This window comes from Phasianus colchicus, chromosome 3 (assembly GCF_987193195.1).
Source record: "Phasianus colchicus chromosome 3, bPhaCol1.hap1.1, whole genome shotgun sequence".
In the NCBI taxonomy this organism is placed as follows: Eukaryota; Metazoa; Chordata; class Aves; order Galliformes; family Phasianidae; genus Phasianus; species Phasianus colchicus.
Genome location: NC_143438.1, coordinates 41,019,308 through 41,047,188, shown reverse-complemented (window position 1 = coordinate 41,047,188; position 27,881 = coordinate 41,019,308). Strand labels below are relative to the sequence as shown.

The window sequence follows — 27,881 nt, the reverse complement described above, 5'->3', positions numbered from 1 at the left end:
TTTTCTTCAATGTTTTAGCTCATATAGGCAGTGCATTCTTACAGGTTGACCAGAAAGATTGTGGAGTCTTCTCTTGGAACATAGTCAAAAGCCACATGGACATGGGCTTGAGCAACCTGCTCTAGGTGTCCCTGAGCATCTAGTTGGACCAGATTGCCTCCAGAATTCCCTTCCAGTATCAACCATTCTCTGAAGAGCAAGATTTGACAAACTTGGTTATAAGGATAATAGGTTAAAATAAAACTAATTTTACAACAAAATCAAAAACCTCTACTGTGATGGAAGTAAGAACAATCTTTTTTTTTTTTTTTTTAAGTGTGTTAAAGAGTATCAGAAAGATAAAAGAAATCTATTTCCTATTATTTGTTTCCCATATGATATATGTAATAAAGACTTCAGAAATTAGATCATATTTTGAATATGAATTCTTGAATTTAGTTTTATGAATTTTGCTGCGGGTTTTTCAGAAATGTGCTTCAAGCTCAGACCATTTTAATAACACCCTCCAATACCTGAAGTGCTTGCCTGCATGCCTTTTTTCATTTACAGTGAAGTAACCTGCTAATGAAACAGCTTTCAGCATTACTTCTTTTTCCTTAGTCATCTACCACCTCTATTTGTCAAAAAAAAAAAATAAAAAAAAATCCACCAAAACTTTAGTACTAAAGTCATTGTAAAACAAATAGATAAAATAAGGATTTGAAAACTTATTTACTCACATATGTATTATGTCTCCTGTACAGGATGGTGCCTTAAAATTCATGATCTTCAGCTAAATCATGAAAATTAAAAGAAAAGACAGTTTCTTCTATTTTTTATATTTTTTTAATTAATTAATTTTACAACTTTTTTTTTTTTTTTTTTTTTTTTCCCCCTTCTCTTCTTTATGGTACTTCCCTAAAAAATTCCTTTTTTTCTTTAATCTCCCCAATTACTCCTCCTTGTTTATTTTGATGCATCTCTAAATTCAATAGATTTCATTACACTAAAGTAAAGGAAAGCAATCTCATCTTCCTTGCAGAAGGGCTAATTGTTAAAAAGCTTCAGAGATCTTGTTACTCTGCCTATCAAAATATTGAGTCCACAGGAGTTTTTTTTTATGCAAGCAGTATATTAGCAATTGCCATTTCTATTATTCCTGTGATTAATCTCATGGGAGGAGGTTACCTTTAAACAACAGAAATATGGACTTTAATGACTTTTACAAAATGAGATCTGGAAGAATTGAGAACAAGCCAAACTTGTTCCATTCTATTGCTTTCAATTATACAATAATATTTTAGTTATTGTACTCAAGACATTTAATTCAAGGCAATGATTATAGAGAGATCAAATGTCTCCTCTTAATTAAGACCTCAATAAAAGTTCCATTATAAACCTGTGTTATGTTGCTTTTGTTTTCGTTTCTTTCCCTTGCCTCCGGGGATTGGTTTTGTCTTAATTATTTTTTTAGATGAACTTTTTAAGAGAATTAAAGCTACCTGAGAAAAATATGAAGGAAACTGTAGAATTGTTCTCCAGAGAGTAATTTAGAATGACATTCTTTAAATTTCTTCCAACCAAGGTTATTTCTTTTGCTCTGAAAGCACTACTGATAATTAATTTGAGAATATAAAAACAAAACAAAAGAAAAAAAAAAAAAATCTTACTCTTTATCTTAACCTTCAGTCTCTCCAGATACCTATCCTTTATTTAGCATGAAGCTAATACAATACTATTACAATTTGTTTTTCACATACATCAGTTCATGGGAAATGTACTAGGTAATGGCAGTAAGACAGCAATGGAAAAAGAGACATCCATATGAGGGTTTAATTGATTACATTTGTAGAAACAAAAGTGAATTATTTTTACATCTTCTTTTCTTGAAATCCAGAATTCTTGCAATGTGCAATGCTCAGACTGACAATTATGTTTTAGTAAACTCACCAGTCCCAGTTCTGGTAAGAGCTTAGAAAATGGATTTACTCCATACTAGATGAATGTGTCTGAAAAAAGGATAGGGAAAGATCCTGCCTGAGTTGAAATGATTGGCCCATGCTGGTTAATAAGGCTGGCCTACTTACAGACTTTTTTATTTTTGGGGGTGGAAAGAGGGAGAGAGGAAGGAAAAAAATACTGTCTTATCATGATTTGAAAATTTTTAGTATGGTATATTTCTACACTGTGTCCTTTCGCAGGGTTGAGTCTAAAAATTCAGACACTGATAGAACTTAAGAGGAGATCTAGCTGGAAATTAGAAGAAAACATAGATCTTTGCTGTCATTATACTTTGCTAAGAACATCTCCATATGGTCATAGAAGTTTTTTTCTTAAATGTAGACCATCAACAACCTCAAAATTATGCTTTTGATTTTACACTGTTTTCTCTTTAATCAAAGAATGGGACCCTTGTAGATGCTGGGATTTCTGAACAGTAGAAACATCATTCTATATTTCTTCTATCCTTATTATACTCTTTTATGTGCAATATTGAAAGTCTTGAATGAATTGCTTCCTTGAAATCTAATAATAAGTATTAGAGACATGGAAATTATGAAAACATGAATTTCAAACAAACAAACAAAAAAATTTGATTCAGTAATTAGTATATATGACTGAATCAAAATCGTCATCAATGAGTGAATATTTAGCCTTAAGACTCTAATCCGTTGAATTATGAACAGGAAAGAAATGTGAACTTCAGAAATCTGAACAATTACTGACCATGAACAATAGGCCTTTTTTTTTTTTTTGTCCACAGAAGCACAAAATCATTATTAAAAGAAATGGAAAATAGGTTTGCAAATATAAGACATGTTTTTAAAAAATTGTCATTGATTGTTCAGTATTCATGTATAAATATATATGTAGATATGTACATGTTGCTTATTCCACCTGAGGCTGTATGGGTGCAAATGAGCATCGTATTTATCCCACTTTATGTAAAGTAACTCTCAATGTATTTTTCAATCGTCCTCGACGATTATCCTGTCTATGGAGGGACATTTCCTTTTCCTTAGAGGGTAAAGAAGAACAAACACAGACATAAAATGCTCAAATCTAGGTGGATCTAGTTTGGAGCTCCTTCCTGCAAATGTATGAACTATATGTAATAGGAAGAAATTGATTGTAGTGAAGCTTTTTGAAAGGGTCTTCAGGCATTAGCGGATTTGAGAAGCAACTGCTTTCAAAATGTATTCTCTATTGAAGAGTGAATACATTGCTTATTCTTTTTTTTTTTTACTTAGAAATGACTATCACATTTATACTTTTAAATAAATTTATATTCGTTGTTTTGTTTTGTTTTGTGCTTTTGTTTTGGTTCTTTTTTGTGCTTTTTTTTTAATCATAAAATGATTGGAATCAAGTTAAATAAAGAAAAGTACAGAGATTTCAGGCAGTTTGAGTATATTTCACAAGGATTTATAGCAATGTTAGCACAATCGGGAGACTATATTCAGAAACAATGTAATTGCAGAAAAATTATCTGCAGTAAGCAGTGCTTGATTTTGGCATTATGGTCTTTTCACAGCATTTGCATCATGATTGTGTTTACCTGATATTCTTGGAATTTTAAAGGGAACAGGGTAGCAAAAGATAAAGTCATTGATTTCTCTAATTTGCTGGTGCTAAACTTGTTACCATTTTGAAAGAGAATAGAGCTTCATGTATATTTGATTGCTGCAGATGAGCAGCGGGACATTGCATGGAATGTGTGAGCTCTTATTTCACTTCCATGTTGGCAAGTGATTCTTTTGCTCCAAGTCGATGGCTCAGAAAGAACCTTATTCTCCAAGTGCATAAACAGGAAATAGCTTTGTGTAAGGGGATAGGCAAAACACAATCTGCTTTTTATTGACAGTTCTCTTCCTGCAGTATCTTTCAAGAAAGGTCATTCCCTCTGGTCCTTCTGCTTCTTCTACCGATGATTCAAGTTACACTTAGTGTTGTGAATAGAAATGCAGTGCCATTAACACCCCATAGTGCTAACCTTTATTTTAATGAAATATTAATTCCTACAGAATTAGGTAGCAAGCTGCTGAAGAGTTCTGTCTGACATGTGTATGTGAGGCTGTGTAAGTTAAAAGGACAAGAAAAGTGTGCTAACATGCAGTTTGCAAAACTTTAAGGATAACATGGAAAACATGGAATCAAGTAGAAACAGTAGTTGGGGAAGATAAACCTGAGAGATTATTTGTAAAAATAAAAACAGATTGTGTACACGAGACATGTACAGACTTGTTCATGCTGTACCCTCTTGAAAAATGAAGTTCTGCAGTATATCATCCCTTGTCCCAACACACTGGCATTATTTAGTGCTTTAGCTGCGGTAGAGGCAAGCATATTGTATGCTGTGTGTGTTGAAGAAATTGCAGGACAATAAATTCAAAGGAATATTGCCATAATTGGCAGCGAGAAGTCTATTTGTTTTTAAATTAGATTGTGTTATGAGTTAGTTATAAAAGTGCATTATCTATCATAGTATAGGTCTAAATCAGCTGCAGATAAGCAAAATAGTTCCAAATGAATGTCAAATTCACCTGTAGTTACTTGGCTATATAAAAAATATCAGCAACTTTTCAAACTGTCACAACAGAGTTAAAAAATGTTTGATTAAACACAATGAAATTTTACTCTTTAGTGAAATCATTTGACAAATCTACACAAGGAAGATGCTATACGTATAAGAATACTACAATCTCATAAATACAACCCAATGTAAAACAGAAACCTGCTCCTTTATATGCTGTGTGACATTTATGGTTTATATTTTACCACAGCAAGAGATTAGCTATTGAGTATGAACTTTGCTATTTTGGAAGTTCAAAATGTAAATAACTGAACTGAAAGAATGTAAGTGTGCCATAATACTATGTCAGTGTTTGCAAACAGATTTTCCCATGCAGTCTAATTATAATGGTTTTAGCTCATAGAGAGTAGTGCATGTAATGCCTAATGTACTCAACTGTCACTTGCTATTTAAACAGCAATGATCATTCTGGCGTGCTAACAGCAATATCCCTTTCTCATTTGAAGAATGTATCACATCTAGCTGATTCTGTCTGGTACAGCAGAGTTTTAAAACTGCATCATTGTGTGTATCTCAGAGACTCTAATAATGCCATGATCATTGCACTAGCTGAAGGTTTATTGATAGATGCAGTAGAAATCCTGCAATGGCTGTAATGTAACTGTGTGGCTCAGGGTACTGGTTCCTGCTACATGAAATTGAGAAACTGAGCTTAAACTTTTAAATGCTTTCCTTGAGTACTTGTGCTGCAGCTGTACTCTGAGAAACCACTATTGTTCCTGCTGTATGTATGTCCTAAAAATTGATGCTGGAAGTTTGTAGGACTGATGTTTCTACCTCAGATACTGAACAAGTATGAGTTTTTCCAGTTTTCACAATATACAGTAGCCTTGGAGACACTGAGAGAGTGGAAAATTTCCATTTCCCCATTATTGGCATGAAGATATTGTAGTGCATTCAGAATTTCCAGGATTAAGTGCAGGCTGGTCTGTATGGAGATTGAGACTATTTATAGAAGAAAATCAATTATGTTGGGAAAATGGTACAAAGAATTTTTTTATAGCATATCTAATAATATTAAATCATTTATAAACCAACAGTATAGTCCTCAGTATCTCTTTGAGATTTTTACATTTTAAAATCTTACCATCATGTTATGCTTTTGTTTTTTCCTGTGAAGGGCATTGCTATCTGTCTAAAGTGATCTATAATATTACATGCACATATGTAGAATTTAGGCACGTGTGAATTCACTGGTGGTTTGTTTGTTTGTTTGTTTGTTTTGGGGGTTGTTTTTTTTATATGCAAACATGATCAGAAATAGAATAAAAATTCTTAGGTTTTCTATATTGTTTCAAGGACTTTTTTTTTTTTTTAAATGAAACATAACTCTATGCAAGTGATGAATAATTATGAGAACTGGTGACAAATAATTTCTTCTAAAGGATAAAACTATTATTTCACACACCTTAAACCAGATGCTCTTCCGATTCCAGACTGATGAAGATTGAAATCTCAGCCATGTCAGTGAAGTTACAGTGCTGCTTTCTCTGTGAAGGAAGATCTGAGCCTTTATTTTTTAACTCTTCCACTGTGCAAGAAATTATTTGACTCTCTACAAACAACAAAGAAACAAAAGATACATTCTTAGTGCAGATTACCATGAATAATCATGTTACCATGAATGATATATTGATATATAACATGAATGAAAGTTTGTGTTCTTTTTTTTAATTGTTTCGTAGTTTCACAAGCAGTAGGAAAAAATTAACAAAGAACATGTCATCTACTTTCCAAAATATCAACTATGCCAGCAAGTTGTCACCACTGCACTCCAGATTTCACTACTACTGAAAACCAGTTTGTCTTTTTTTATGACTACTGCAGTGCTGTATGAAAGCATCTAATTAAATATCTTGCTAAAATAACTTAGACAAATCTGGTTGTCAGCTTTTTTTTCCCCTCTGTATAAAACCAGTTCAAATTAAACCCAAATTAAGTCATTAGAAAGCTCAGGAATAATAGCAGCAAACTATTCTGGATGATAGGGAAAAAAAAAAAAAAAAAAAGCCCAAATAATAGTTTCTTCTAAATTATAGATACACAGATGTAAACAGTGAGTGAGGCAGCTAACTCAATGTGAGTGAACTCAGGACTTCAGTGGTATCAGATTTTGGCCAACTATTTGTAAACCATACAAAATGACATTTTTTATCATGAAGAGCCACAAGAACTGGAATGAAGGCAGAGCCACAGGTTTCAGATTTGTTTCAAAGACTTGATAAGAATTTATAGTATGCAGTCTGATTAGAGTTGCCTTTCTATCAGCTGAGCAGAAGCAGTTACATAAGATGACCAATTATTATCAATCCAGTAGGGCCATGTAGGTTGGGGAAAAAGCCTACAGAAGATTCAGAAGAGAAGTCATGGATTAATTAACAGATGGCACAGCACAGACAGTATGAGATTCTCGCTTTAAGGTATCCACCATAATTCATATTAGGACAAGCATAAATAAGTGAGGTATAGAACTTTCCTAAGAGTAAGCCTGTTGCTTACAGTATCCCGGGTTTTTACATGCTGCCTGTCTTCTCTCTCTACACCTCCTCATTTTATAAGAGGAAACATCATAAGCAACTTCAACCCTCACAGTAGAGAATTTTTTGTTCGCCTACACACATTTAAAGTTGTCATCTTAGGTCTCTGAAGTAAACTAGACGAGGGTCTCTTTCTGTTTTTATGCCTTTTTCTTCCTTAAACTTGACCTGTGTTTATATTTGCTACACAGATCTGGTGACGAATGATATTTGCTTCCCAGAAGAGACTTCAAGTAAAGTGCTTTTTTCATTTTCAAGCTTTTCTCTAAGATTTTGTCACTCTTACAGGCAAACAAAATTGAAGGTCACTGTATTTTGAATACCAGCAATGAAAGACTACAAATTTTCCTTGAACAGCACGACAGTTTCATCTTTTTCTTTCTCCTTCAAAAACAGCAACAAAAAATTAAAAAACAGCAACAACAACAAAAACAAACATGCAAATACTATCCAAAGTCTCTTTCATTCTGACCGTTTGCTTTCCAAAATGCAAATATTGATTAAAAATACTTTTTCATTGAACAAAAAAAAAAAAAAAGAAATGCTAACGTTTAAATAAAAAGAATTCTTACTAGCGTATATAGGTTGGGTTAATATTAGTGATATTGCAGTGCTGTAATGTATGATTCTTAATTTTAATTTATTTTTCTACAAATATTTATTCTTTGCCATTAAGCATCCAAATCTTTTCACTCAGGAAAAAAAAAAAATACAAACCCAAATCCCAAATCTTTGGTCTAGTCCTGTGTAGCCATTTGTATAGACAGACAAAATATTTTACAATATTTTGCATCTAATTTAAATAGCAATATTAGATGTTGTTTGGAGAAGTGTAATTCACGAAGAAGGTTCACATCCCCCTGATGAAACACAACCATGCCTGTTCGTTAGGGTACAATGAGACACTTTATGAAAAAGGAAGGAAAGTGATAATAAATAGACTCTGTTTGTGGCTAAAGGTTATAAAACCCAGAAGTTTACTCAAAGCAGTGTCTGCTAAATCCCAGTCACACCTTATGAAAATGCTCAGTGGGAGGCGATTCTGGACGTGGCTCATTCATCTGCAGTTGGAAGTAGCTTTCCTCCACAGGCAACTAGCAACACCAAGCTTAGCTTTTTTATATATTCTAGAATATTCTACATGTCAGCCTTCACTCTGTTTCTTATCCAAGGTTTACCTTTCTGAAGCTAAGGCCTCATCAGTTGCAAGGCAATGTGTTAGGGAGATGAGGGATTCGAACTCAAGTGTTTGTAAAGACAATTCTTTCTCTGAGTTCTGTGCCTCTCCCCTTCATCCTCTCCTCCACAAGCACACATGGGTATTAAAGTAGAAAGCCACAGAACATCGAGATTTCATTCATAATTGATGTGCTGGAAACATCTTAAAGGAATGATTAATTCCCCAGGTTTTGCATTTGTGATCTAAGAAAATGTTATATATCTCTGGAGAGCTCGGGAGAGAACCCTGCAATGCCTGCAAACACAGATCTGTATATCAGTATCGCATCCACCCCCAGGGGAATACAGGGCAGGATATGCGCATACAGCGTCTACTATCTGCTGGATGGCAAAGGCTGGGGCTCGTGCAGAGAACTAGCTCCTTAAGTCACCTTTAGGTCAAATGCAAACATGCTAGTCGAGCTTAATAATTAACCACTGAAGAACTGTGCTTGATAGAGGGTTCAATTAGGTTCTTCAAAGCTATGGTATACACTTATCTTTCCTTTCTGTCCAGAAAAGGTTGGATAAGGACTGTGCTGGTGGTTAATGATAAGAGATCATATCCCGGCAGAGGAATTTATGTTAAAGCTGATGCCCGCAAAAAGAAGCAAGCAATACAACTTGGACTCTAAGTCAGCATTTTCAGGCTGAGCTGAAGACAAACTACGGGTCTATTTTATAAATATTAACAAAAGATAAAATGTCACAGACACACACTGCCCTTTGGAAAATTAACATTGATCACCCCTTTCCAGGGGAACGTGTCTGCTTTGGCAATTGATAGCAACTGTCTCCTGTAAAAAACATTCTACATGTCATACAAAAATAAGATAAAATAAAATAAAATCTTAATTTGATTGCCTTCTAAAGAATGGTATTCGCCATAAAGGGAGTACTGACAGGAAGTCATCCAAGATGGAGGGGGAAATCAGTAAAGGAGAATGTCTTTTAACAAAAGACTAGAGGAAGCCATGAAACAGCTCCTCATTCACACTGTACCCAACAAGTGGCATTTAATGACCAGAAGCCGTTCTCAGTGAATCTCATTTTCATAGTGCTATTTGAAACAGATCATCCCTCAAGATCAGTGCTGTACATGCATGTGCCCAGACTTAACATCCCAGCTATTTGGGCTTAGTCTGAGCTACAACTTAAGAGCAGCAGCGCACAAGAAAAGTGCAGGTTTTCTAAAGGTGCATCAGCTCATTAGCTTCTATTTGCTCTTACAGATTTATTGACATCTAAAAATCTCAAACAATGATATAATTGCAAATTTTTAGGTGTTGAGTGCATATTGCAATTACTCCCTATGCCTACAGTGACTTCCAACCACTGTTCTGTCACGGAAAGGCATTTGCTTCTCATTTTCTCTTTTTCTATTAGTAATCATAAAGAACCAACACAAACAAAGGACTGATGGAGAAGAACTGTGCAGCTGTAACCTGTGTGAACACATCTGTACAATGGAGGCAGGGTGAGCACGAGAACAAAGCTGCTGTGGGCTTTTCTTTTGTTAGACAACTGCTGTTTGATCTGCATGTGTGTAAGCCAGGAAGTAGCACATATGGGCAGAGATCCCATTTGTCTTACAGTGATGGTTAGGATGCTATGGAGCTGTTTTGGTAAAAAGATTTTGTCTTAGGGCCTAATTTTAGCTTTTGAGCCAGGAAATATCTGAACACGTGGCTATGGCATCTACTCCAGAAAGGTAGTTCTGCATGATTTTGGTCCTCTCAGCTTTCTGATTATCTTTGGCAACCCAAGCTCATCTCTGTTACCTCCTGTGAAAGAAAACATCCGTGACAGTTTTTCAGCCACAGGAATTAGCAGTGAAGGTACTCCCCTTCGGCTGCTGTTGAGCACTGGTTGGTCGTGCAGATGGTCTGCTCAGTGACCTGGCCCAGCACCCTTGGTTTGTGAAGTGGGATTCTAAAAGCAGGCTATGACAAGAGTGCAAGCAAAGAGCCACCAGCCTGCAGTTGCTGGTGTGTCTCAGTTCTCCCCTCTGGAGAGGAACAGATGCTGCCTGGAAGCTCTTTAAGATCTTTTCCAAATCTGCACTGCCTGATTCAGAAGAAAACCCTGTAATTTCCTTCAGTTTGTTCTGCATCTGTTCAGGTAGTAACACCACTAACAATTATACCAGAAATGTCAGCGCTCTCTGTCAAACAGGCATTTCCTGGAAAAGCCTGATATTTCTGAGTGGAAGTCCTTTCTTTCTTCTTTTTCTCCCTTGGGAATGAAATAAACAACACATCCCTGCCTATGAGAGCCATGAAACCTCCAAGTTCCATATCCAGTACTGAAGAATGAGCTTTATTTCAATCTCGATCTTCAGCTGATATGAAGTAGTGAAACCACAGATTTCAGTACGCTATGTTTACTTGCTCTGCTTACTCATTTGAGGTGAAAAATCAATTGTGGTTAAGCAGCCAGTAAAACAAATAATTGTTCTCTCACTTGCAGCATATTTGTCAGTCAGCAATGCTGGTCAGCATCAAACACAACATCAGAGTTGGTAAATGCTAAATAGTTTTGAGATTTGGACAAGAATACTAGGCTGTGAACTCAGACTTTGTAATACTTAATATGAAATACTTAATAATATATTATACTTCATGTAGTTGTTAATTTTGTAATGTATATACATTCTAAGTTTTATGATGATTTAAAGCTTGAGAAACACATAACAGAAGGTCATGGAGCATGCCCTAATCTGCTCCTCTCAGTGATGTTTTTGTAGTTTCATAATACGACACATCGATTTCCATATGCCTCATGGTTATAAAATCAGTTTCCCTTTAGTCCTCTCAAAATTCCAATTGTCAATCTGAACATTCAGATGAATTTAATGCCCAGACTGGCACATTTCTGTTGTCCAGAAGTATATATATGTGCTGTGACCATTACCAGGGTTTTGGCCCATCTTGGTTGTTAAAATTGCATCTTTGTTGTGCCCCACTTTCTTTACACGATGTGTAATGCTCAGGTGTCTGGCTGAAAGGTGTGCATCCATTTTGAGAATAAAATGCTGAAAGTATTCTGCTCTGCGTACATAGTCTACAGACAGAAATTTCACCTTCATTATGCCACTATAGCTGCATAATCTTCCCTGCAATTGTGAAAATGCACTATCATAAATTTTGGCATATTGCCATAACCTACTCCAGTATCTATTGGACAATATTGTAGCAAGGATATTTTTTGAATTAGTGCCAAATATAGCATTATATTTAAATGCACAACGTTTATGAATATAATGAGCAGACACTGAGAGTGCCTAATTCTTAAATAACTTTTCAGGATAGTGAAAAAATGCACATAATTTTGTCAATATTAATACTGAAAAGCTAACCATTTTGCTAAACAGCAACAACAACAAAACTTTTAGAAAGAAATACAGTACTTTTCCCACTGATCTTATATTTATTTTCATATGCCTGGATAAAAGAATTAATTTATACGACTGCTCTTTTGCTGCCATCTGTCACATGGCAACAGAGATAAGTGGAATATTGGTGGGAAGGTTCAACCTCTACTGTCATATCACCAACATCTGTATCTGACATCATGGGCATATTAAAACTTGAGGCATTACTTTCAGAGAGTAGCCCTCATTTTTAAATAAGCAAACTTGATATTAAACCTTGCACCTCCACACCTGGAACATCTGGAAAAACATGGTCAGGGAGTGTCAGCTTCTGACATGTATGCTCCTATTTATTAATGTTATTCGTTGTAAAGTCTATTTGTACTTCAAAAATGAGGAAGAACCTTTATTATTATTACTCAGTCATTCGCTCACTCTGTCCCTTCCTACTGGGATGGGAAAGAGAATAAAAAAAAAGAACAAAGAAGAACTTGTGGGTTAAGATAAAACTAACATAGAGAAAAGGAAAAGGAACATAGTTATGACTATATATATATATAAAAATATATATATATATAAATGTATATAAGTGATGCACAAGTAATGGATTACCATGCCCCGACTGATGCCCAGCTAGCCGCCCAAGCAGCTGAAGAGAAATGAACTCCTATCCCCTCAACTCCTTCCACGTGATGTCAGATAATATAGAATATCACTTTAGCCAGTTTAAGTCAGCTGTCCTGATTCTGTCCCCCTCTCTCCAGCTCCTTGGACCCTGCACTGCAAATGGCCTTGGATCTGTACAGCACTGCTGAGCAGCAACCATAAAAATCAACATGGGTGTTATCAACATTGTTTTTCTCCTAGAACCACAATACAGCTTCATACCCAGATATGCTGAAAAAAACAATTCCATTCCAGCTGAAACTAGTCAACCTTTTAGAAAAATAACATTATAAATGCTCTAACAGTAATAGAGTTTTATTCTGCAAGTCTCAGAGTTTTCATTTCAGTATACGTAGGCAAATGGTAGTAACTAGAGAAAAACAGATTTCATTTGCTGTCTGCTGGTTCTGATAGCTTGCCACTCAAAGCTGGTTCATACCTAGCAGAGGGAAGTACTTGTAGGTAAGTTATGAAATAAGAGTAAACAAAAAGGGAGTTTATGACAACAGATGTGTCACTTAAGCTGGTTAATTCTTTCATTTCCACAGTAATCATTTAGATTAAAAAGTAGAAGGTAGGTTAAAAAGAAATACAGCTGTTAGCAGAACTGACTTTCATACTTTGTGAAAGGCATAATAGGTCATAATGCCTTGTGTGGTTATAAAAGTTACAGTACTTGATTTATGCTGTGTACCAGATCAAAGTTGTTTTAGCATGCCATTTGTACATGAGGAAATCCTATTTTGACAAATTTTAGAATTACACTCCTTTGATAATATTTAAAAGAAGGAAAGTATATGCCACTATAGTCAAAACTGAATTATTTGAACATTTCAAAATCTCATAATTATTCATTACTAAAATACTTATGTTATAGAATTATTTTAAACATTATGCAGTATGACATAAAATGGTTTTGTAACCTATTATCAACTTTTGAGCATTTCCCCCATAATTTTTGTGTGCATGTATTTGTTGTAAAACTCTTCATTCTATTTCACAGATTTTCTTTCAGAATTAAAACTTAGTTTTCAATCAAGTAACTGAATGTTGTAGTTACACTGATACAACATCCCCCACATGAATATACTTTAATGCATTTAAAATGTGCTGTATTGGCAGAATTAGTGTTACATCCTTGCATCTAAAATAAAAACTGCCTCTTTTTGAGGCTGTTGAGAACTTAGAAAAAATTTCTGATAGTTTACTGCTGTCATTCAGGTTGTTATATGAGTCACTGCTGAGGAGATTCTGTATTTTAAATATGTAGCAAAGCAGTGGCAACTTTACCACTTAGAATTTAATTTATTATAAGTCTGATATTACATTTACAAAACATTGCCCTTTTGTTCAGTTTGCTGCAAGTAGGAAATAAAGCAACTGCAGCCAAATTCTTTCAGTCATAACCAGATTTGCTCTTTTTGAATACTCCATCATCCAGGCATGGAAAAAAATACAGCTCAATATCATGAATTTTTCTTCCAAGAGACCTTAATGATTGCTCTTTAGAGAAAATTCAGCATGTCTCATCATTTAAGGCCCAATGCAAAACTTCTAGAATTCAGTAGAAGTACTTATGTGGACTTCCATAGGCTTTAGATCAGTATGTGAAAAGAAGCTCCAGGTCTCATTATTCAGTAAGAACTAATGGAGTTTGTTTCAAAAGGTGAAACAGATATTGATCTGATGTGTGAAACTCTGTTACATGTCTGAAATTTTATAGCCTAGAAATTTTGGCTAAACTTCTTAACTTTATTTCATACCTAGCTACACAATGAATATGGCGGTGGTGTGTGGTTTTTTGGCAGCAAATTCTACTAGGTATCAGTGTAAAAGGTTTGTATGGACTAACACAAAGAGAGCATTGATTCAGAATTGGTCTGAAGTGGCACCAGTGTTTACACCTTGTTGCCTTGCCTCAACACTTCTCCACAATATATATGCAAAAGTAACTTTGCCATCCTTAAAACGAGAAGTAGAAACTAAACTGGATCTGGGACTCTCTTGTCCTAGGAAAGGGAGAAAAATGGTAGACCTGCTTAGATAGATAATGAGGGGAAGCTTGAAAAATGCTGCTTTTTCTCACTGCTCCATCTGCCCTGCAAAAAGAATAGCATATCAACCACTGTTTCCTCATTTGCAGTCTGAAGTAGCCACTCACTTTCTCTCTCCTAAAGTTTACTTTATTTTTGTTTGTTTGCCTGTTTGTTTTAAGAGACATATTCAAGACTAATTTCAATGCTGGCAAAATCAGTTGTGACTACAAAGACTTGTGGCTCTGAAAGACTTAAAAATAAATTATAGGGATCGACTGTTGTACAGTCACTCTTCCTGTGTTAACTTTGTAGTTACACGGGCGAATCTGGAAAAGAGAATTCAAAAAATATTAAAAAGAAAAAGAATCAGTCTGCTTCTAACAGTCAGTAGAGGACTTCATATGGCTTTAGATCAGTACTGTGAAAACTAGAGAGGTAGTATCAAATCAAACAGTTTAAGAAGAGTCAGCATCAATTTATTGCACAGTAATGAGGGCAGTAACATTATGAGTAAGATTGCGTAAGAGTAATAATGATGGTGATTGTTAAAGCTTGTTAATACCTTGCTCAGATAGTGCCAAGTAATGATGCAGTTAAATACTGTTTGTTTTGATTTAGTAGCCATTTCCTTTTTACACAGGATAACATCTATAATGGAGGGAAAGTTAGAAGTACTTAAGTTTACAGTTCTAAGATAAAATGACTATGGTTTCCTTATACAAGGAGTGCTCTGAAAGTAATGCCTCCTGTTTTATGATGTTGATCCACATTGTCAGAGGCAGATATTGGTGGTATGGCAGTAAATTTTGAACCTTCCTACCAGTATTCCACTACATATTGTTGCCATGTGACAGATGGCAGCAGAAGGGCAGTCTGACTGAATGGTGTCTGACATGGATGTGCAGATGAAGCAAGTGTGTCATTGAATTCCTCCATGCAGAAAAAAAAAAAATTGCATCCATTGACATTCATTGATGTTTGCTGCTGAATGTTTAGGGAGACCAACCAGTGAATGTGAGCACAGCGAGGTGGTGGGTGGTGCTTTTCAGCAGTGGCAACAGTGGCATAAAAAAAGAGTCACATTCCAGACAGCTATTTTTATGCTCCTGTTCATCACTGGTGGAAATGCATAGAAAATGATGGTGACTATGTTGTAAAATAGCATTTTTTTAGCTGAGAATCTGCTCTGTAAAACAGTGTTACTGTGTTCCTTGTATTTTTTGTAGTTTACACGTTAATAAATAGTAGGAATTTTTTTGAAGCAATCTATATATTTTTCTCATTAAAATTATTCTTAAATAGCTTTGAAATTTACATATCCTTGCAAGTCACTGTTTTTTCTTTATATTTATATTTGTGTCCATGAAAATTTCCAGCACAATAAAATATATGTTAGGACTTTCACTTCTTTCAGTGATACATGGCCAATTTCTAGAGCTCTCTTTTGTATTTTACATAGAGACCAAATACCTGGGGTCACAATGGGGGAACTTCCAACATTCAAACAGACACACACAAAAATATATATTTTGGCAATTTTGATTGTTTCTATTAGACGGTCAAAACTACTATTGTAAACAGCTGTCAGGCAAAGCATTTATTTTTTTCACTCATTGCGAAAGGAATAGAACAATAAACTCTACTAAGACTGATTTTTACAGTCCCTGATGCAGTAATTCAGTAAGCTAAAACTGAAATTTGACATTGTTGACTTTTAAGATGAGCAATAGTCAGCCACAGGGAGAAAACTATATATGTTTTTTGTTTCTGAATTGTGTTCCTAATCCCTATAAAATGTCAAAGGTGACAAAGAGCAAGTCTCATGCGAAAGAATGTAACAAGATATGCTCCTGCCACTTGACTTGCAAGCACTTGAAGAACATCATTTTTGCTGACAGCAGAAAGGTAATGTTTTCATGATAAACACCTAAATACACAAAATGAATTTTGGTGACATTTACTGACCAGATCCAAACTTTATATCTTCCACTCACATGCACAATATTCTTTTACTGATTCCCCATTCCAAAGCAATATGCAATACAGACACAATTAAGCATGCTATCTGGGGAATGTCTTGCAGACTGATTCCCTCAAGAATAGCTGCCATACAGCTTGTGGTTCATTGCTTAGCTATATAATAAAGTACGTACCGTACTTGGCCAAGAAAAAAAAGAGAAAAATACATCTAGCTTATAACCTTTCACATGGTCTTTTATTATTATTATTCTTTAAGGCAAACAGCTTGATTGCTGTTGCTCTGACAATTAAGCTGTCACTGAAATATCAACCTACACAAACAAAATCAAAGCAGTGTCACAAGCTTATGTGGGTTATACAGTCCTTATGATCCAATGGATGCTAATACGTTCTGAAGGCAGGATAGAGCACTTCACTTAGACAGCTTGTACTTTACTTAGTCCTACCTTTCCGTTTTCCTTAACTTGAAAAGTTCTCCTCTGTCACGTTTTCTTCTTTCCAAAGATTGCTTTTTAGCTTGTTTGTTTTGTCCTTTTTGCATGTTCTGTGTTTTCCATGGACAATCTACTTTCAACATGATGTATTTGCATGTTAGTGGTCATTTTTGAAATGGTTGATTTGATAAATGCTGCTCTAAATGCTTTTTCCACTTTCTCTTGTGAGAACTCTTAATTTTGTCACAAAAGGAGACATTACAAAACCAGCATTTTTTCTCTGAGTATGATCCTAGTTTTCTGCTTAGAAACCTATTCCAAGAAAGGCAAACTGTTTCCACAGAAAATCACCTTATCAAAACCATAGCTACTCATCAGGAAAGGTTTGGATGGAAAAATTGATTCCGGTTTCATTTCTTTCTGCACTAATAGCCGTTTTAAATGCACAAAACCTTGAATGACTTCCAATTAGATCCATGGGCCTTAAAGATTAGAAGTTTATTCCTCCCTAACAGTTACTATATTATCATCTACCTAATCAACACTGAGCCCTCAAGCAAAAAAAAAAAAAAAAAAAGAAAGGAGAACAAACTTAAGGGTGCTTACTTTTTTTTTCTGTTCATAATAACATCCTTAATTTCAAAGTTTTACTTATAATCCTTAATTTCAAAGTTTTACTTATAATCTCTTAATAAATTGAATTTATGTAAAAAACATTATTTTACATTTAAAAATATTATAGCTATCTGAAACTAAGCAATAAAGTAATAACTTTAATTCTCTGTAGCTGTAGTTCATTGTACAGTTTTGTGCATGCACCTCACTGTGTACTCTTCAGGGTTAGAAATATTACAAGATGTGCACTACTTTTAAAGACTTTTTTTTTACTGAAAGCTACTGATGACTAAAGTTATGCTCATTATTGTGGTGGAATAATTTCAAAACATCTTATGCCTGTCATAAGTTTATTACTGGAATATAAAATTAAGATTAATATGAAGTAAAATGATGAGCAAGGCTTGAAGACTTCAATAAACAATTGCACAGTGTTTGAGGGTACATGCTTGTACTTCTAAAAGTGGAGATTTAACCAAAGCGCTGTGTGGTTCATTAAAAAAAAAAAAAAAAAAAAAGTATGTCCATGTCCATGTGACTGACCAAAAAGCTTGTATAATGGAAGAATGGACAAAGAACGGTAATCTGCCCATAGTGCTCAGGGAATATGATAGTGTGTGACTGACCAACTGACCACAGCTATTGCCAAGAAAGCTAACTGGTCAGAGAACACTGGACTTTAACAGTTTAAAATATTCAAAACTCAGGTAAAATAAATTCTATGTCAGGCATTATAAAGGAGTGAGAATGTTTCAGAGAAAATTTGCTGAAATAAAACATTGGGAGACAAATGAATAAGATCATCTAAGAATAGTTGGTCAGATCTCTTGTACAATTTGCATGTGGATTTGCTGCTGCTAAAATAAAGTCTTCTAGTTTTACCTGGCAACAGCCAAGCAGTTCCAGAATTTACTGAATATGCACATTTAGCCCCCCCAAACCTAGCAGAAGTTGAAACCCTGAGACTGGCACTTGAAAGAGAATAGGTGAACAAGTAATGAGCAACCATAACAAGTACTGTTGTAAAAAAATCCTCATTCAGTCAGTTATTTTCTAAGCCTCAGTTTTTTAATATATATTTTTAGTTCTTTCTCCCAGCATGCATTTGGAAGTTTCTCCTAAGTCAAAAGTATTAGTTCAGAACCAGCTTAGCAAACCACTTCAGCATAAATTAACATACTCTCTTTCCACTACCCTTAAGATTCTTTTCAAGTCTGTAGACTTAAAAGTCAGTAAAAACTGAGAATAAAATTACTTTTCAGAAATAAGAGAAAAACTATACTGGGGATTACTGTATAATCTGAAAGTGGAAAATCTATTTCTTTTGCTTCACTTTTTAACATTTCAGTCTGAAGGTTAAAAATAAATCTCTACATTCTAAAAACACCTACAAGGAAAAGAGAAAAAGGAAAGAGTAGAAAGTACTGCTACTAATGGCAGTAAATCAGAATTGTTATACTTTTCTGTTCCTGTGTATTTTTATTCTTTTTCAGATACCAACTTCTGCATTTTTCCAGAGATTCTTATTTACTCACTGAAGGTGAGGCAGAGAAATGGGGATTTGATCTTTAAATTTCCTTCCAGTCCAATCCATTCTATGATTCTACAATTCTAAATGTCTTTTCTTGATAAATGTCCCTGACAAATTTTATAGCGTTGTTTGTGAGTGGATGAGTCAGTCAGACTGCATCCCTCTGAGAAATACAGGGTAGGACCACAGCATGAGATAGAGTTGTTGGGCATGTTTTTCATGCTAGCAAGAAGCAGTTCCACTAGCATAGCTGTTTGAGCATGATTTTGAACCCAAAGGAACAACCTTTACTGAGAGGTACAGAGTGTTGTTTTGAGTGCTGTAGTGCTTTAATGTGCTCTGGGACTGTCATCTCATATCAAAGTGGAGCAGAAAGGGTGGATGACCATTCACATGCTCAAGAGATTGCTCTGTGGCATTAACAGGCCTTCTGCTAATAGATACATTTGCTCTAGTGATAATGAGAGTGATTAATCTTTGTGTTGAATTGCTATGGCATGCCTCTGCCTTTAATTTGCACACACTTTAAGACAGTTCTTCTGAAGAATACTAGTCAGTGATCATTCAGTGCTTGCCAGAATTGGCACACAAGTCATCCCATGAGTTGAGGGATTTTGCTAAGCCTGGGCCTCAAGAGACATGAGATTGGCAGGCGAAGTAACTACTGTTGTATGAAATTTCACGGCTTGTGCAGCCAGCAAAAATCAAAATCATGTCTCATGACTGACAGAGAAGAAATACCAAGTCCTGTACAGGATAATAAAGGGTAGGCACCATCTGCTACTCCGTGGAGTAGAATTATAAAATATGTCAGTCATGCCATTGCTGAGAAAAGCAGAGAAAATGCTGCACGTTGCTGCATCTGTTATCATAGGTACAACTTCCAAGGTAGAAAAATATGCCTGACATAGTGCAGAGAAGCTGATGGTGGTGACAACTTCTATATGTGCAGAAAATAAGGCAGTTTAAAAGGGTTGGGATTATCCGTTCATAGTTGCATGCACACACAGGTGAGAATTCTCATGGTGATCAAGAATAATTGCTCTATTTTACTATTTTAGTAAGGTCTACATCACTGATGTTTTGCAGTAGAAATAATATTGAAATAACTGAAAAAGATAATAACATGGTTGAATCTATAAGGGTTGCTCTGAAAGTAATACCTTCCTATTTTATTATGTTGGCCCATGACGTCAGAGGCAGATGTTGGTGGGATGGCAGTAAAGGTTGAACCTTCACACCAATATTCCATTACATTTTGTTGCCATGATGGCAACTGAGGCAGCTGAGGAGCAGTCTGACAAAATGGTGTCTGACCTGAAAGCATCTAAAGCAAAGGGGTGTCACTGAATTCCTCTATGCAGAAAAAAAATGGCACCCACAGAAATTCATTAAGACTTGCTGAATGTTGATGGGGATCAGCCAGTCGTTGTGAGGTGCTGAGTGGTGCATTTCAGCAATGATGCTGTCATAGCAGCTGTGAAACTGTGGTCTCCTCCACTGATGTAGATTTTTATGAATGTGGCATGGAGGTTCTTCTTCATTGCAGGTGAAAATACATAGCTAGTGGTGCTGCCAATGATGAAAAATATTATTTTGTGGCTGAGGGTTTGCTCTATCAAATGATGTTATTATGCTTTTCATTTGTAGCTGTTGTAGTTTCCATAGAAATAAACAGGAGGCATTACTTTCGGAGCAACTTATGCATTTGTGGTTGTTTTTCTTTTTTCGTTTGTTGTAGTTTATTATCCTTTAAGAGATGCAGTTTGGAACACTGATGAAAAATTCTTTGTGTATGTTTTGTTATCCTATGTTCCAGCCTCCTACTGCATTTATCCATTAAAAAAGGAGCTGATTATTAAAAATTTGAGTTTCCAGAAATGACATTTCACTGATCACTCTGAAGAAAGTGGGTTATCTTCTTCCTTCATTTCTTAGTGAACACAAAAATCTACTAGAATTTAAATGAATAGCATCATTCTCATATTTGACTCTCACAAAGATTTTTGTTTGTACTGCAGGGTTTATACATTTTGGAATGTAAAATGAATAAAGGGACAAAAAATTATTATTATTTTTTTTTCCTTTGACATTTTATATTCTTCCATTCACATAGGATATCCTAACCAAAGAATCAAAGAACACTTCCTTGGTGATATTTTCAGATCATCCATCATTTCTGGAAGATTTAATTACATGTAAATCCATGGCAAAAGCACTGATGATTAAATTCTGGCTCTGCATTGCCGTTTACTGCCATTTACACTGATGTAATGTGTCTGAGCTCAGACAAGCTGCAGTCCGTTTTTCACTTACATAAGCCACAAACAGACTCACAACCATCTGATTTATTAAAGCGTGGGTTACAAAGATGTGTTTAGCAATGATGCAATGGATTTGATTTCCTCCCTCCTGCCCCTGCCTTTTTCCTTTCCGTACTTCTTATTTTATTGCAGAAATAGTTATATAACTCTATAGATTATGGATTCTGTATGTTTTCTAGAAAATCAGTCTGTATATAAAACCACATGCAGAGTCTTAAAAGTTATATTTGCACTGAGTTGAGACAGACTTATCATTTGTATATCTTTATAGAAGTCTGTTTTGATTTCAGAACAATCATGAACAATGACTAAAAAAATATTATAAGATATCATAGAATCACAGAATCATTAAGGTTGAAAAAGGCCACTAAGATCATCTAGTCCAACCATCAGCCCACCTCTACCATGCCCAATAACTACATCCCTCAGTGCCACACCTACACATTTCTTGAACATTTTCAGAGATGATAATTCTATCACCCTTGTGGGCAGCCTGTTCCAATGCCTCATCACTGCTTCTGAGAATAAATTTCCAAATATCCTGCCTGAACCTCACCTAGCAGAGCTTAAAGCCATTTTCTCTTGTCCTATCACTGTTCCTATTCTCACTTCCATGAAAGTAAAAAAAAAGCCCTTTTGGAATTATTTTATATTATATATATGCAAACATATTAAGCTTATCTCTACCATATGTATATAATCTATCATATAGTATATAGTGTATACTATATAATAAAAATAATATACACATATATTTTTTTCTCAAAATAATCTGTAAAAAACACTTGGAAAATCTGGCAAATTTATAGTTACTTGTTCACAAATTACCAGGAAATTTTTTATTCTAGCATCATTGTTGTTTGAAAAAAGGAAAGAATCCTCCTTTCAGAAATTGAATAGGAAAAAAAAAAAAAAAAAAAAAAAAGAGTTACATACTTCTAAGATTAATTTGTACAGAGTATAAATATGACTCAGAATCATATAATGACTTGGGTTGGAAGAGACCATAAAGGTCATCCAATTCCAACCTCTCTACCATGGGCAGGTTTGCCAGCCACTAAATGAGGCTGTCCTGGGCCCCATCCAACCTGGCCTTGAATGCCAGTAACTCTAATGGTCTGTTCCTTTAATTAATTCTTGGTTTTAACTGCAAAGTATTTTTTTCTCCAGCATATTAACTAGTCATCTGTCTTAACTTTCTTGGTAAGTCTGGCAATTTCTATCCTTATGACAAAATTTCTAACCATATTCAATCTCACTTTATTTTGAAAATTTAAGGGAAAGTTTGTTATGAAAATGGTTTAAAAATCATAGTATCTATTCAGCATTTAAAATGTTATTCATAGTGACTGAATAGTCCTTCCTTTAGGCTTTTTTACAATATTTCAATGTTACAAAAGTTTCTGATGAAAAATTATGTCTTATTTTCTAGTGAAAACAAGAATTCTTTTCACAACAAAAAAACAGGAGATAAATGAATACAGTAAAAATGAAAGCATGCTGTTTGTTGTTTTGTTTTGCAAAAACCTAAGTGCATTATACTCTCAAATATTAAGGATAAAAGGCTTTTGCAACATGAAATACTGATACCAAGACAGAGGCATCATATTTAGTGCCTCAATATTATGAAAAAATGAAGCCATAAGATCATAGAATGCTTATAATAACATTGCATATTGATAATAGTAGAATTGTGATATCAATAAATTATGAAATGTATTTCTACTATTGCATTAAATTTCTATATGCTATGTAACAAATCACAGGTTTGATACTGTTATGAGGAATAAGGAATGAGAAATTGTTGTCTATTTTATAATCTGCAATTGTATTATTTAGTGTTTCTGACTAACTAAATCATCATACTTGATGGGAAACTCCAGCACTGCTTCTGTGTAGGCAAATTCACTAATGGAGTTTTCTGGATTCAGCACTATCCCTCTAATATGGGCTGATTTCCATTAACATAATTCATAAGCACTTCCAAAACAACTTACTTATTTTCTGAATATTGTCAATTGTTTGTGATATGTTCATTACTGCTGTAGCAGTACAAAATCAGGGGAACTGAAAGCACAGATGTAATCTGTCCTCCACTATCTATGATGAGCCAAGGCGAGGCTTAATATTGAGACACTGTTATTAGATTGACAATTTATACTGTAATATTATGCCACTATAAGGATATATCTATATGTATCATGTATATACATGAAACAAGCATATATGTCCACAAACACACACACATAGATTGCTTCAAAATTAATGCCTCCTCTTTATTTCCATGGAAACTACATCAGATACAAAGAGCACAATAATACTATATAAGAAAGCAAATTCTCATCTACAAAACAATGTTTTTCAACACAGTCACCACTATTAGCTATGCATTTTCACCACTGATGAACAAGGTTAACTGTATGAGTTAGCCAAGGTTAATTGTATGAGTTTCAATAGGGCCAAGTGTTGAGTCCTGCATTTTGGTCACAGCAACCTCAGGCAACCCTACCGGCTTGGGGAGGAGTGGCTGGAAAGCTGCCTGATGGAAAGGGACCTTGGGGTACTGATGGACAGTTGGCTGAATATGAGCCAGCAGCATGACCAGGTGGCCAAGAAGGCCAATGGCATCCTGCTCACCAGGTGTGGTGAGCAGGACTAGGGAAGGACTAGGAATACCCCTGTACTCGGCATTGGTGAGGCCTCACTTTGAGTACTGTGTTCAGTTTTGGGCACCTCAATAAAGAAAGGATACTGAGGTGCTGGAGCAGGTCCAAAGAACGGCAACAAGGCATGCGAAGGGCTTGGAGAATATGCCCTCCAAGGAGAGATTGAAGGAACTGGGACTGTTTAGTCTGATGAAAAGGAGGCTGAGGGGAGAACTTATTGCTCTCTTCCAATACCTGAAAGGTGCTTACAGCAAGAGTAAGATTGGTCTCTTCTCACTGGTGACAGGTGACAGGATGAGAGGAAATGGCCTTAAGTTGTGCCAGGGTAAGTTTAGGTTGGATATCAGGAAAAACTTATTTACTGAAAGGTTTGTTAAGCACTAGAATAGGCTCCTCAGGGATGTAGTTGAGTCACCAACCCTGGATGTGGTGCCCAGGAACATGATTTAGCGGAAGGTTGTTAGAGTTAGCGTAGTATGTTTAGGTTGCAGTTAGACTCAATGATATTTAAGGTCTTTTCCAACCTGAGCAATTCTATGATTCAATGATTCTAAGAGCCTGCATGCTGTTCTTATAAAAATCTGCACCAATAGAGGTGGCCCTCTGTCACTGTTGCCACTGTTGAAAAGCACCGCACACCACCTCTCTGTGCTCACATTCACTGGTTGGTCTCCATCAACATTCAGCAAGCATTAATGAATGCCAATGGGTGCCATTTTTCCACATGGAGGACTTAAATCACGCCCCTTTTCTTCAGTTGGCACTTCAGATGCCATTGTGTTAGACTGCCTCTCTGCTGCCATCCGCTGCATAGTAACAAAATGCAACAGAATAATGGCAGAAAGGTTCAGCCTCTACTGCCATATCACCAACATCTGTCTCTGACACTGTGAACCAACATAATAAAGTTGGAGGCATTACTTTCAGAGCAGCCCTTGTATGTTCATTTATCTGTCGTAAGAGATTGATCTTCTGAGTGAGATGCCAACCTAGAAAGCAAAGAAAACAAAAGCATTCATTTCCCTTCAAAATTTTTCTAGTATCTATTTTACTTTCCATCTTCATTTGCTGAAAAGTTAAAATCCCACAGGAAATGTTTTGTTTTTTAAAGGTTCTGTGCCTGGCTATGTATGTTTGTGTATTTTTTATTCTTACATTATTTAATGAACATGTAAAATCTAGGCCGCAATGAACCTGAATTGTAATAGCAGAGGATCTCTGGAAGGCAGCAGGCTGGGATCACTGCCAGGTATCTAAAGTGCAGCACATAGTACACATAGCTAGCAAAGACAGGCAAGAGTATATCTGCATGCTTCAGAAGTATTTTTGTTGCAGTCAGAGCGGAAAAGCACTTTAGTCAAGCTTGGTAATGAACTGATGAGGCTGGTTGTGAAACCTGTTCACAGTCAATTCACGTGATAATGTAAAACCATTCGGCCACAACTAGGATAACTTCCTCAGTGTCTAAGAAGTGATTTCAAATGCACAGTGGTATTGTTTCTTGAGGGCTACTGAACTACTGGAACAGGTGAACAGCAAAATGAAATCACCCAAGAAAAAGTAAAATGAGACAAGAAAAAAGCCATCTCCTCCCCTCCTTTAAATAAATAACATAAATTCCCTGCTGCTGTTCTGAGGGAAAGCTGGCAGAGAGCATCAATACAAGGTCATCATAACTTCCAATGAATTCAAAAGTTGATACTGAAGATTTGCCATCTTGTGATTTAAAACAGCAAAAAAAAGGAAGAGAAAAAAAAAAAAAAACAACTTTCAATCATTCCTCCCAAAGCCACAAACAACAGGATGATTAGGATAAAGGACACTTCTCTAAGCAAGAGATGGAAGAGGAACTGAGTCCATGAAACATAATGGATTTCTATCATTTAACTTCCAGTTAGGAGCCAAAACCTAAAAGGAGTATACGTTTCAAAGTCGGGTAATTTGGTTCCACCCAAGTGACATACCATGTGCATGTCAGAGGGAGCCAGCCCTCCATGCTCCAACTGGGAGCGGCCATAGTTATCGTTTTAAAGACTTCAGTTATGCTGTTTTCTTCCTGCCCTTCTGCTACTACTACTCCTGAATCAAACTTTGCTGGATGCCTAAATTGCTAAATATTACGTAAGTCATATTTCATTACATTGTGCACTCCGAAACACCTAATACATTTTGATTTGTTTTAACACTGAAAACTCTTAATGTAGATTAGAAGGAAGCACCTTGCTAAAACATATTTATAAATAAAATGCAAACTTTTTCCAAGTTTTTTTTTTTTTTTTAATGTTGAACTAAAAAGAATAAAGAAATAAAACACTACAGTGACAACAGTTTCCTATTAATGATGCAGTGCCAAATAAATCCTGCTCTGCCTACTGCCCAGGGATCCTACTACTTCCCTCTCTTCTCTCTTGCCCCTCCACCTGTCAGTTGTATGGAAAATAAGAATCAATTAAGATGGGGAGTTGCCCACAAAACTAGCTCCAGCTCAACTGTTGGAAAACCCAGATCAATATCCTTCCAAATTACTAAATTGGCTCCTTTTGAAATGGCAATTTTCAGCTCTAGTTCCCAGTTTTCAGCAGCTATCAACATGTTGCTTTGTTCTTTCAAATAAAAAGAACTATCAATTCACAAAATTAAAGATAAATCACTTATAGAGACTCCTTAAACTGCCTACAGTTGCCTTCCTGGTAGAAAATGCTCGAACAATCAGTGCTTTTTTTTTTTTTTTTCTTCTCCCCCTCAGGAAAGCACAAGAAATAGACCAGTAGAAGAGAGGGAGTAATATATGACTTTGAGTTATTGTTATGGTTCTCCTCTAAAAAGAGAGAGAAAGCACTCTGAGCATTAAAAGTGAACTTCCACACCAAATTTCCCTGCTCCCTTCATAATTTATGGGTCTGAAAAGATTGAAGCAGAACTTATTTACCTATACACTGAAACAGTATTGCTATCTGATTAGTGTTAATTAGGGATTGCAGTTACTCACTGAACAAAAAAAAAAAAAAAAAAAAAAAAAAAAAAACCAACAACAAAAACCAGAGCAAACTCCTCAGATTTATTTGAAAGCTAAAAACTTGCCTTCAAATAGATACATATCAGTAAGACATATTTTGCCTGTCCTAAAGATGTTTCTTTGCTATTCTTTTAAGGTCCCTTCCAACTCAAATGATTCCACGATTCTGTGATTTTAATACAGGTGTGATGTTGAAGTGTAAGGAACCATTGTTATTTTTGTCTGTCTTTAGTTTTTAGCTCTGACATAAACTTTCTGTAAGACCACCACACTTGTTTTACTTTTTGTAAAACCATAACTTACTCTAATGCTATCATTCTTACTTTCTAGTTTTTTAAGCAGGATGAGAATCCTCTGTTTCTTTTGTTCTTACATGCTCGTGCTTGTGCCTGAGTAGCTTCACCTTAAGTAGGGATGGTATATCTCTGACAAGAAAATGATAGATTTTCTGCCATATCTTATATAAATTCAAAACTTTCCTCCACAAATATAAAGCTGGAATTGCATAAATGAATGGCATATCATGTGCATTCCTGTATATCGATTTGTTTCTCAAAAAATGGAAGCTTTAAAGTGTTTAAAAACAGGTCTTCTGTGCTGCACATGGCAAATGAACACACTGCACAGGAAAAGATGAATGCAAATATTAGAACATAAAATGTTTAATTCAATGAAAAGGGCCACCAGAAGAATGAATTTAATTCATACGGCTAATGAGTTTATTGGGAATTTTTAATACAATTCAAGACTTTAAGGAAGCCTTTATTAATAAAACTTACGCAGCATATTACATGCCTGTCTACAATAATAGCTGCTGCCAGCAATCATAGACTCTCTTCAACTCAATATAACACACTGAAAAATAAACAAGAGCACACTGCCCAGCTCTGACTACCAGAGATTTTGATAAAT

At 35.4% G+C, this 27,881-nt stretch overlaps 1 protein-coding gene across 3 annotated transcripts in view; it reads right to left on the bottom strand.

The window, feature by feature from the left end:
• The window catches only part of DSEL (dermatan sulfate epimerase like), a 79,361-nt gene that overhangs the window by 21,001 nt on the left and 30,479 nt on the right, over nt 1-27,881 (bottom strand). For all 3 annotated transcript variants that reach the window (XR_016465093.1, XR_016465095.1, XR_016465094.1), the window contains exon 2: nt 5,982-6,128. The gene's annotated coding sequence lies outside the window, so the exon portion shown is untranslated. The remainder of the gene's footprint in view (nt 1-5,981; nt 6,129-27,881) is intronic.